The following is a 9,186-nucleotide window of genomic DNA, read 5'->3' as shown; positions in this document are numbered from 1 at the left end:
GAGATAGGAAGTCTATATTCATAGGACATGTGCATTAGTATGTTCTGAAGAAAGGTCCACATCGATATCTCTGCGCAACACCGACTGGTAAATTGTGCCTGCTGTGTTTTTAGTCTTAAGGTCTATAAAATGTGCTAAAATGTAGCTGTGTATGCTTTTATAATATACTTTATATTAGGCTTATACCTTGTCAAATTAAGTAATATAGACCTTAAGACTAAAGCAACGCAATATGACAAAGTCATTCTAGGAACTTGTTTTACTCGTAAAACATGAACGTTAACGATATAATTCAAGGTCATATGTACATAGCAAAGTTTTATCATACGTTGTGATCCTTTTAATGTGTTCAAAAAGTGGTAACTTTTTAATATATAATAGTTTTCTAAACTTAGACATAAAAAACAGTATTATTCACTCTGAAACATATTACCTAATGTCAGTCAAATATGAAATGTTTATGGGCAAGGCACAACTATTAAAAAAATATATTATAATGTGAATGTACATGACAGCTGAGGATGGCATGTGAAGAGTCGAAACAGGTCCTGTTGTTAAGAAGAAAATTTTAATAAATTAGTATTGATTAGGTGGATCTCTTTCTTTCTATGACATATTTAGTTCATCTATATGAGTTGACAAACTAAACTCTTGGCACTAAGGTGACATAAGTGAACTGTGCTTTTATGTCTATTTAGGGCTGACTGGACAATGTGAGTTGTAACTTCAAGGAGGGGGAGATTAGGGTGAATGGACTAGCAGATAGACAGGTTGATGGGATAGGTGGGGAAGAGGAAGTGTGGCAAGGTAAAATATTGCTATGGTCAGAGGGATTATGGCTGTTTGTGGTATGCATTGCCAATTGCTGAAATGAAACTAAAACACAGCATGTGACTACACCCTATTAATGGTCAGCAATTAACATATTTTAGGTAATTAAATTGTCAGTAATAATAATAGTGATAATGTGCAACAGCAGATTAGGCATACAGAATACTCAAGTAGGAGCTTTTTCTACGTAGTGTTGACGTTAGAGCTATGTACACGTAATATGGAGGCCTGACTTAAAAGAGAACGAGTTAGGAAAATTTTATTAAAGAGTATGTAGATCGACAGGTGGTAGGATAAGAAGACACATTAAGTGAATAGATATTTAGACAGATAGATAAATACAGTAAATGGATAGTAGACAGATAGACAAATTTACTTGAAAAAATAAAAAAGCTAGCTCCTCAGCTGTGACTTACGGTAAACGATGGGTTTGGACTCACATAGTCAAGTGATCAAATAGCACTGTATGAGAAGCTTATGCCATAGGAAGTTCCTTTAACTGGCACACTTTTAATTTCATCCCGTCAGCCTTCTTGATTATGATGTCTCCTGAGTCAGTCCAAGTGTTTCTAAGACCAAAACACTGGATTGCTGTCGTCATGATGGACATTCTGGTAGCTGTAAAATCTTCACAGATTGTTGTGGATGAGCCTTTCAGTTTCCTTTTCCTAGTGAAGACATTCTGCCATGAGTGATAAGACACAAATTTGAATAGGATAGGTCTTGTTTTCCATGGTGATCAAGTACCTAGTCTGTGACATCTATCAATATCATTAAGTATACCATATGCACCTACTGCTTTGCACACGCTGAGCACTAGTTCATCTCAGTTTTCGTTCAAACATTCGGGGATGCCGAAAATCTTACATTATTCCTCCTGCTGTATTGCTTCAATGAATAATATTTGGAGTCCATATCCTCCTTCATTTTGTGGATTTCCACCACCTTTTCATCAAGATTTTCTCTGATTAACTCTGAAAATGCTTCGACATTAAATATTAAACATTTTTCAAGTTCTCTTATAACCATTTCTGTTATGCAGGTCAAAATGGCCTGCACAATTTTTTTTAAGGAAGCTGTCCGAGTTAATAAAGTCGTCCAGCGTGCACTTCACGAGGTGGTCTACGTTGGCATCATTGGTAGTGGCTGGGCTTCTAAGTCTGTTGTTTTGGCGGCCCATTTTGTTTACAATGCAAATTTGGAAGAAAAAGAACAATACCGACAAAATGTGTTGGTACGATTCATAAATACAAACGTAACACTGCCGCAAGTTTTTATCACTTCCACTGCTGTATAACACCTCCAAATCACTTGATTACTGAGGAGCCTCACTCACCCACGTCCGTGACGAACCATTTCATCAGATAGGCTAGAAACTCAACATGGCGCGGCCCGAATGGTGTCACGATGCATTACTCATTTACACAAGGTTTACCTACACCAGCACATTTAACAATTGTAATAATAATAATAATAATAATAATAATAATAATAATAATAATAATCGCAATAGCAATGAGCACTTGAATGAGTATTAAGTTCAAGTGATTTTCACACTTACCTGCATTCAGTCAGTGTTTTTTGTCTCTTTTTACATTTTATGAGGTAGTGACTATCGCACACGTCATTACATAGTAAACAAACAGAGTCATCTGTTGTCTATGTGCATATTTCGCTGTGGAAGCCATATATTTAAGGTATTAGAAAGCTGAAAACGCAATATAGGCCTCTCCATTCAGCAACAACACAGAATATACAATAGTAAGCAAATCAAATCATTGAAAATTGGATCAACCGATCAGAGCGCTATAGGCTACCCATATAGCTACTGAAGCTATTGGTTACTTCACATTCAATATCACTCTTGGTTTTGTTTGAATGTTTATTCAGTTTCCTTCACAATTTATTCCTGGCATAAAAGACATAAGCCTACCCAAGATTACTGTTATAAAAATTAAAAAATGTGCTTCTATTAAGGGATAAATAAGGTACGTCCATTTTATCTGGCCGAAGAACTAATTTCCAGATATTTTCTGAATTCCCTGACATTTCCTGGTTTTCCCGCTATTAATCGAATTCTCTGACATTCCCTGATTTGCGGTTTTCCATGCAGGTGGACACCCTGTTAAACCCTTATTTGGGCCGATGACCTTCGATGTTAGGCCCCATAAACAACAAGCAGCAACAAACCCATATTTGTATGGGGAGGCCACTCACTTTTTATTTTCGTTAAAGTGAAAAAAGGTTCATGATCGAGTGTTGCTATGTATGTTTTTACTAGTTGATGTGGTAACCTCCTTTTGTCGAATTAGTCAAGTGGAGACGCTCATGCTTGAAGTTGGCTACAGCTTCAATGTTCAAATCGACTACTGAGGGATGTGTAATAAAGAATCAGTAACGAGACGAGGGTAGAACGATATTTAAGATCAGAGAAAAAAGGGTTAAATTTTGTGAAAAACACTGTGTATACATTTACCTACACCGTCAACCTTTCTGGTATGAACTAGTCGCCTTTGTAGCGTCAGAACAAATGACACTTGCACTTCTTGTATTGTATCTGTGTGGTATTAAGGGAAGGGGGTGTGGCGAGGGAGAGGAGATGGGCAGAGCATTGAGCTTATGCGCTGTTGGCTGTAGGCTGAACATTTACAGCGATAATGGCACAAACTTCTTCAGAGTAGCTAAAGAAATCAAGACGTTTCTGTAAAACAACCTTCAGAAAACCAACTCTTCACACAACTGCAGGCATGGGACTAAGTTTCCTACTTTTTATAACACATGGTCCTCTATGTAACACTTTGACTAGACTAATCAGGATCGTGATTTTAATCCCTTAGGCATGAGCTCACGGCTGATGATGCACATGCAGTGGGCGAAACATGTCCCCTTAAATTAGTATGACAAGATGAAATTCTTAATTTTAAGAACCCAATGTGTATTGAATACGAGGATTTCAATAAACTTTTGTAACCTCGTTGAATTAATGTACATTTCAATATGGACCAGTCATGAGATTTGTAACATATAATTATCTGAGATTGTTGTAAACAACCCACGGAGTGAAATTAAAGTCCACTGTTTGTATCGGAGTTGAACCCTTTACTCAAATATTATATTAATGTTGTGCAGGAAACTAACAACTCATATAAAGACTATTTATCCAATCATAGATCAAGAAGGCCATCTTCTTGTCAGTGGATTACTGCACAATACTCCAATACTAGCGGACTGGAAACATTAGAAATTCTGTATCACCTCACAAATATAATTATGATGGCAGAACACCTTGAACTACTTCATCCTGGCACTCAACACTCTGAGAGACAAGTTTAGGATCTCTTCAGAATGGGGAACAGAAAGAAGCCACACTCATACACATCTCAGGTGTTACATCGTGTCATACTAATTTATGTTTCGCCCATTGCATACGCATCATCAGCTGTGATCTCACGCCTGGGGGAATAAAAATCAGGATCCTGATTACTCTATGCAAAGTGTCACATGGAGGAATAATTAATGAGAAATACAAAAATGGTGCCTTTAACCCCGACATACCCATTCCATAAAACTAGAACAGACTATGCTGGCCCAAATCTAATAAAAAAATTGTGTGAAATCGAACAAGACCAGACTGCTAGCTAATAAGGCTCTCTACTTAGACATGATACCCGATCTCACCACAACAACATTTCTCTCCGCACTTTATCAACTTAGTTCTCATAGAGGTCAACCCCTAAGCATTTACAGCAATAATGGCACAAACTTCAACGGAGCAGCTACAGAAATCAAGGCCTTCCTGCAAAATAACCCTCAGAAAACCAACTCGTCGCACAACTGCAGGCATGGGACTGATGTGGCATTTCATCCCTCCTGCAACACCACACTTTGGTGGAATCTAGGAAGCAGCTGTCATGAGTCTGATTTAACGCCCCAGACAAGTGATGGATTCTTATCACTTCACCAACAAAGAATGTACCATTCTTGAAACACATACATCCTCTCACCAAAGCTAAATGATGAACCTTTTGACACTTCTTATCTAACTACCACCAATTTCCTTATAGGAGAGCCAATTACTACACTCTCTGGTCATGATTATACTTCCTCTCTCATCACAACCTTGCCCACATGGCTATATTTTCAGCAGCTAACCCAGAACTCCTGGATGAGATGGTGAAATGAATATCTCAATAAATGGGCAATGAAATACCCCATAGCAACATAGTCATAGTAAAAGAAGATGACACGCATGCTATGAAGTGGACGATGACAGTGATCAAATGTGCATCCTGGTAATGATGAATTATTCATGTAACGAATGTTCAGGTGAGTAATGGTGAACTTACAAGGTCTATTCACAAACACTATCCCTTACGATGTATGAAACAGAAAGGCAAGATAACTCTTTAATGGCTTATTTATTCATTGCATGTTTAAGTAATATTGTTCCGAGATTATCTGTGGAACGCAGAGAGGTGAAAGAAGGTGTCAGCATTAATGGGTCTATCTACGATATCAAAGATTAATTTAAACTTTAAAACAAATGCTATATTTCTTTTCAGATCTCAAATTTAACAAAATTGTTCACTAGGTCAAGGAACAAAATACCAGGTACAAAATAGCAAACAAGAATAGAAATCCAAGGGTTGGAAATTAAAAGTTTTGAGCTTCCACCTTTAATTTACAAGTTTACAACGCCACAAATGTTGCGTTTGGTTAGATAACGAGAGATATCTCCCAAGACACAGTTCCAGAGCACCTTGCTCCAAACGTTACACATACGGCCTTCCAAAGGCCCGACTGAAAATTGCACCAATATCAGACAAGAGTTTACATGCTCTTTAAATTCAGCCAAGAATGCTGTGCTCCCAATTCCTTACAGCCTACTCAAGGAAACATTACACAAAACTATACAATTTCTGGCATCTGTAGGCACAACCTACAATTCTTTTACACAGCGGTATATTGTACCCATACTACTGGGCCTTCATGGAAGAGAACAACAGGTTATATTACTGGTCCAAACTCAAAATGTATGCAGTCGTAAACTTGCACTCCTTGAAAACCAACTTTTGAAACCCTACTTGGGCTTGTGGCCCGATGATGCAGTGGCTAATTCCACACAACTGAGGTGACTCGAAAGAGAAGTTAATGAGTGATTTACAGAAGAAAAAGGTTACAAGATCGTAGTCACCTCAAGATAAACTGAAGGGGAATTTGACAGGGTAACACAATCTCTATCCCCAATTTACAGTTTAAGTCTGTATGAAATTTTACATTAGCAGAATGAAAGCTTACATTTTTGAAACCAGATGGTTACATAGTTAAACATTAGAAGCTTCCACTCCTGTGAGTTTAAGGAGATAGCTACAGATATAGAAAACTGGTGGCCATTACATGAGCTGACATTCTGCCTGCCAAAGAATTAGACCTCCTGTCTTAACACACACTCAGAAATTTGACGAGAATAAGACAAGGTGACTAGAAAAAGTCACGGCTTTTATACCCGATGGGAGGATTCGAGAAGGCTCTGGGCAAAATCTGACCACAACCTCCCATTTTATTTGATACTCAAAACGTTACAAGAATCTTATGATTGGCTGAAAAATAAATACAGAAACTTTGTGATTGGCCAGATTTCAAAGCTGGCGAGATGAGAAGGAAGTGTTGCAAAACATTGAAGTATAAAAACAAATGAAAGTAAATTTAGGTGAAAAGACTTAGAAACCCAAAACTTCTTTACATCAGTAATTATTCCACCTTGCACATGAGTGCATGACCGTAGCTTTTTGTGGGGACATCTATGGAGAAAAATTCAAACTTTTTGATGTACACCAAAACAAAACAAACAAATCCAGTCAGTTTAGGAAACGTTAAAATAACATACTCAGTTATTCAGTAGTGACATCTTCTGATCAATATCGCAACTTTATGCATTAGTGGTTTCAAGTTTTGTTCGATAGATAGTGTTCCCTAAGGCACTTCTTTTCAATGTGCGGGGTTGAGGTGCACCTCCCGGTACAAATATTATAAGTCACATTGGACTAGTACCATCACAGACCACCTTAGGGAGAAAAAGAATATTTTTCACTTGCCAAGAGATGGCTACAATGTGTGTAGTATACGAGCGAACAATCACAGTAAACAAGCATATCACCTGCAACTTGTATCAATAAATTACTGTATTATTTAGAAAACAATAATTAATATAATCAATAAGATAACAAAGGTGTTTCATTTGGAAACGACTAGTAAAATATTCTGTAACAGTAACAAAAGAATGTACCTTTCAGCTACTTTGTGTTCAAAACTAATTAACGAATTCAAAAGTATTAGTAGGAATGATACCTGCTACCAAATGACATAGAGTAGAGTTCTTTGGAATAATCCTAACTGCTGCACAATTCATAACGCAAGATCGTGGAACAACTTGAAGGAAAAGTGAAAACTAGATATGTAAACAGTCAATCTCATAAAAAAGTATATTATCGGTAGGACTATCAATCATGTGCACTAAAAAGATGGATCAAACCCTGGTATCTGTTGAGCTATTTTCTACCCATTTCCATTATCTGACGATGGATTATCAAATTATATACATTACCTCAAGAGAGTCTTCCTGTGATGACTCTGGCTCGGTTAACTCTGATTTAACTTCTTCTTTCAGAGCTATCACTTCTGATACGTGTTCAAAATTTTCCTGTGGAAAATAAAAAATATTAGGTATGCTCATAACACACATCTACAAATACAGTCACCTACAAATGAGCATCTTAATTCATTAACTTCCAGTATTACAGTTACTTTCAGAATTTCACTAATGTTTAAGGAAGATTTCTACCAGCAGAGGATTGTTATAACCAAAGGCTGTACTGAAAATGGTGTTACTATTCTTGCTCACTCCTTATGTCAGAGAAAGGATGAGACTAACAACAAAATATAAAATGCCAAACGTTTTCTAGCCATACCAGAAGATATAATACCAGAGATGGAATGGGGGCTATCTCACACAGAATTTGGAAGGACGCAGCCACAGGCATTAACACTAAATTTTATGAAATGTTTTCATATGTTCAATCATATCAATCAAATGATAAAAGTTGTCTGAACCAATTAGAAGCGTTACATTTCTAAATGATTTTTTGTTCTCAGCATATAGTTTGTTTATAGACAGATTAAAATTACTTGAAATAATGGAATCACATTCTCTACTATGGTTTTGCTGAGATCACAGGGGCTACATAAAACATTAATACAGTTCTGTTTGAAACAGCATATTTCAATGCTTCCAAGTGTAAAATAAAAAACATAAACATGAAAGAAGCAGACTTATCACAGTCATATAACAGTGAAAGATGTGATGTAACCCAAAGTCAAAGCAGCTGGAAATGAAATATTGCACTACTATAAGCATGTTATCTAGTGTTCTGTGAGGAGCTGAGGGGATGAGGACACCGTCAGTGGAGAATCAGCACTGTTGGAGTTAATATCTGCAGTTTCAGAAGATCTTATATGATCTACTACGAGACATTTAAATTTCACTCTTAGATTCATAAAACCTTGTCAGCATTACAGGGGGGAGGGACTGTGATTAAAAGCTTATGTTCTCATGTAAATTAAGTAACAAATAAAAGTGAATTAAAGTAACAAGTTCTAGAATATGCCAACTTAACACATTCAATACAGAAGAGAAGAGTAGCTGAACTAAGGATTGGATGAAAAGGATGCACAAAAAGGACAGGGAAATAATGACAAAGAGGAAAGAAAAATATCTGTTTAATGTGCCTTAAAGTGTCAGAGCCCACTAAGAAGGGGCATATAAAAGAAATCATTCTCTGTTGCAAACGACGAAACAACATATCGGCCGCACATAACAAAGTTCAGTTCCATAGGCGCTCAAATACAATTTTGAAACAAATCAAATGGAGGACCAGACTGCCCCAAACGAGCAGACACAAACACATCACTCACAAGGTGTTTCAAACATTTATTACACATGAATAAAACACTGCATATTTACACATTATGTACAACAAATTCGGAGGTACACCAAAACACGTGTACTGCTGCCGGTCGCCATGTTCAGTGTGTGTGTATAAAACAAAAACGCAGCAGCACATTGCCAACTGTTACAAAATGAAATGCGGCAGACGAGTACAAACACAAAAAGCCGCAACATACTTCCCCCTTTGAGGGATCTCAACACTCAAAATCAAAGTCAAGTGTTTATGTTCATCACAGACAAATGAATAAAAAACATTAAACTCAAATACAACATATACAAATATACAACTATACAGGATCCTTGGGCAATGGACACAATTTCACTATGGCACGGCGCAAAAGACCAGTTTT

This window comes from Anabrus simplex, chromosome X (assembly GCF_040414725.1).
Source record: "Anabrus simplex isolate iqAnaSimp1 chromosome X, ASM4041472v1, whole genome shotgun sequence".
In the NCBI taxonomy this organism is placed as follows: Eukaryota; Metazoa; Arthropoda; class Insecta; order Orthoptera; family Tettigoniidae; genus Anabrus; species Anabrus simplex.
This window is presented reverse-complemented; position numbering follows the sequence as displayed.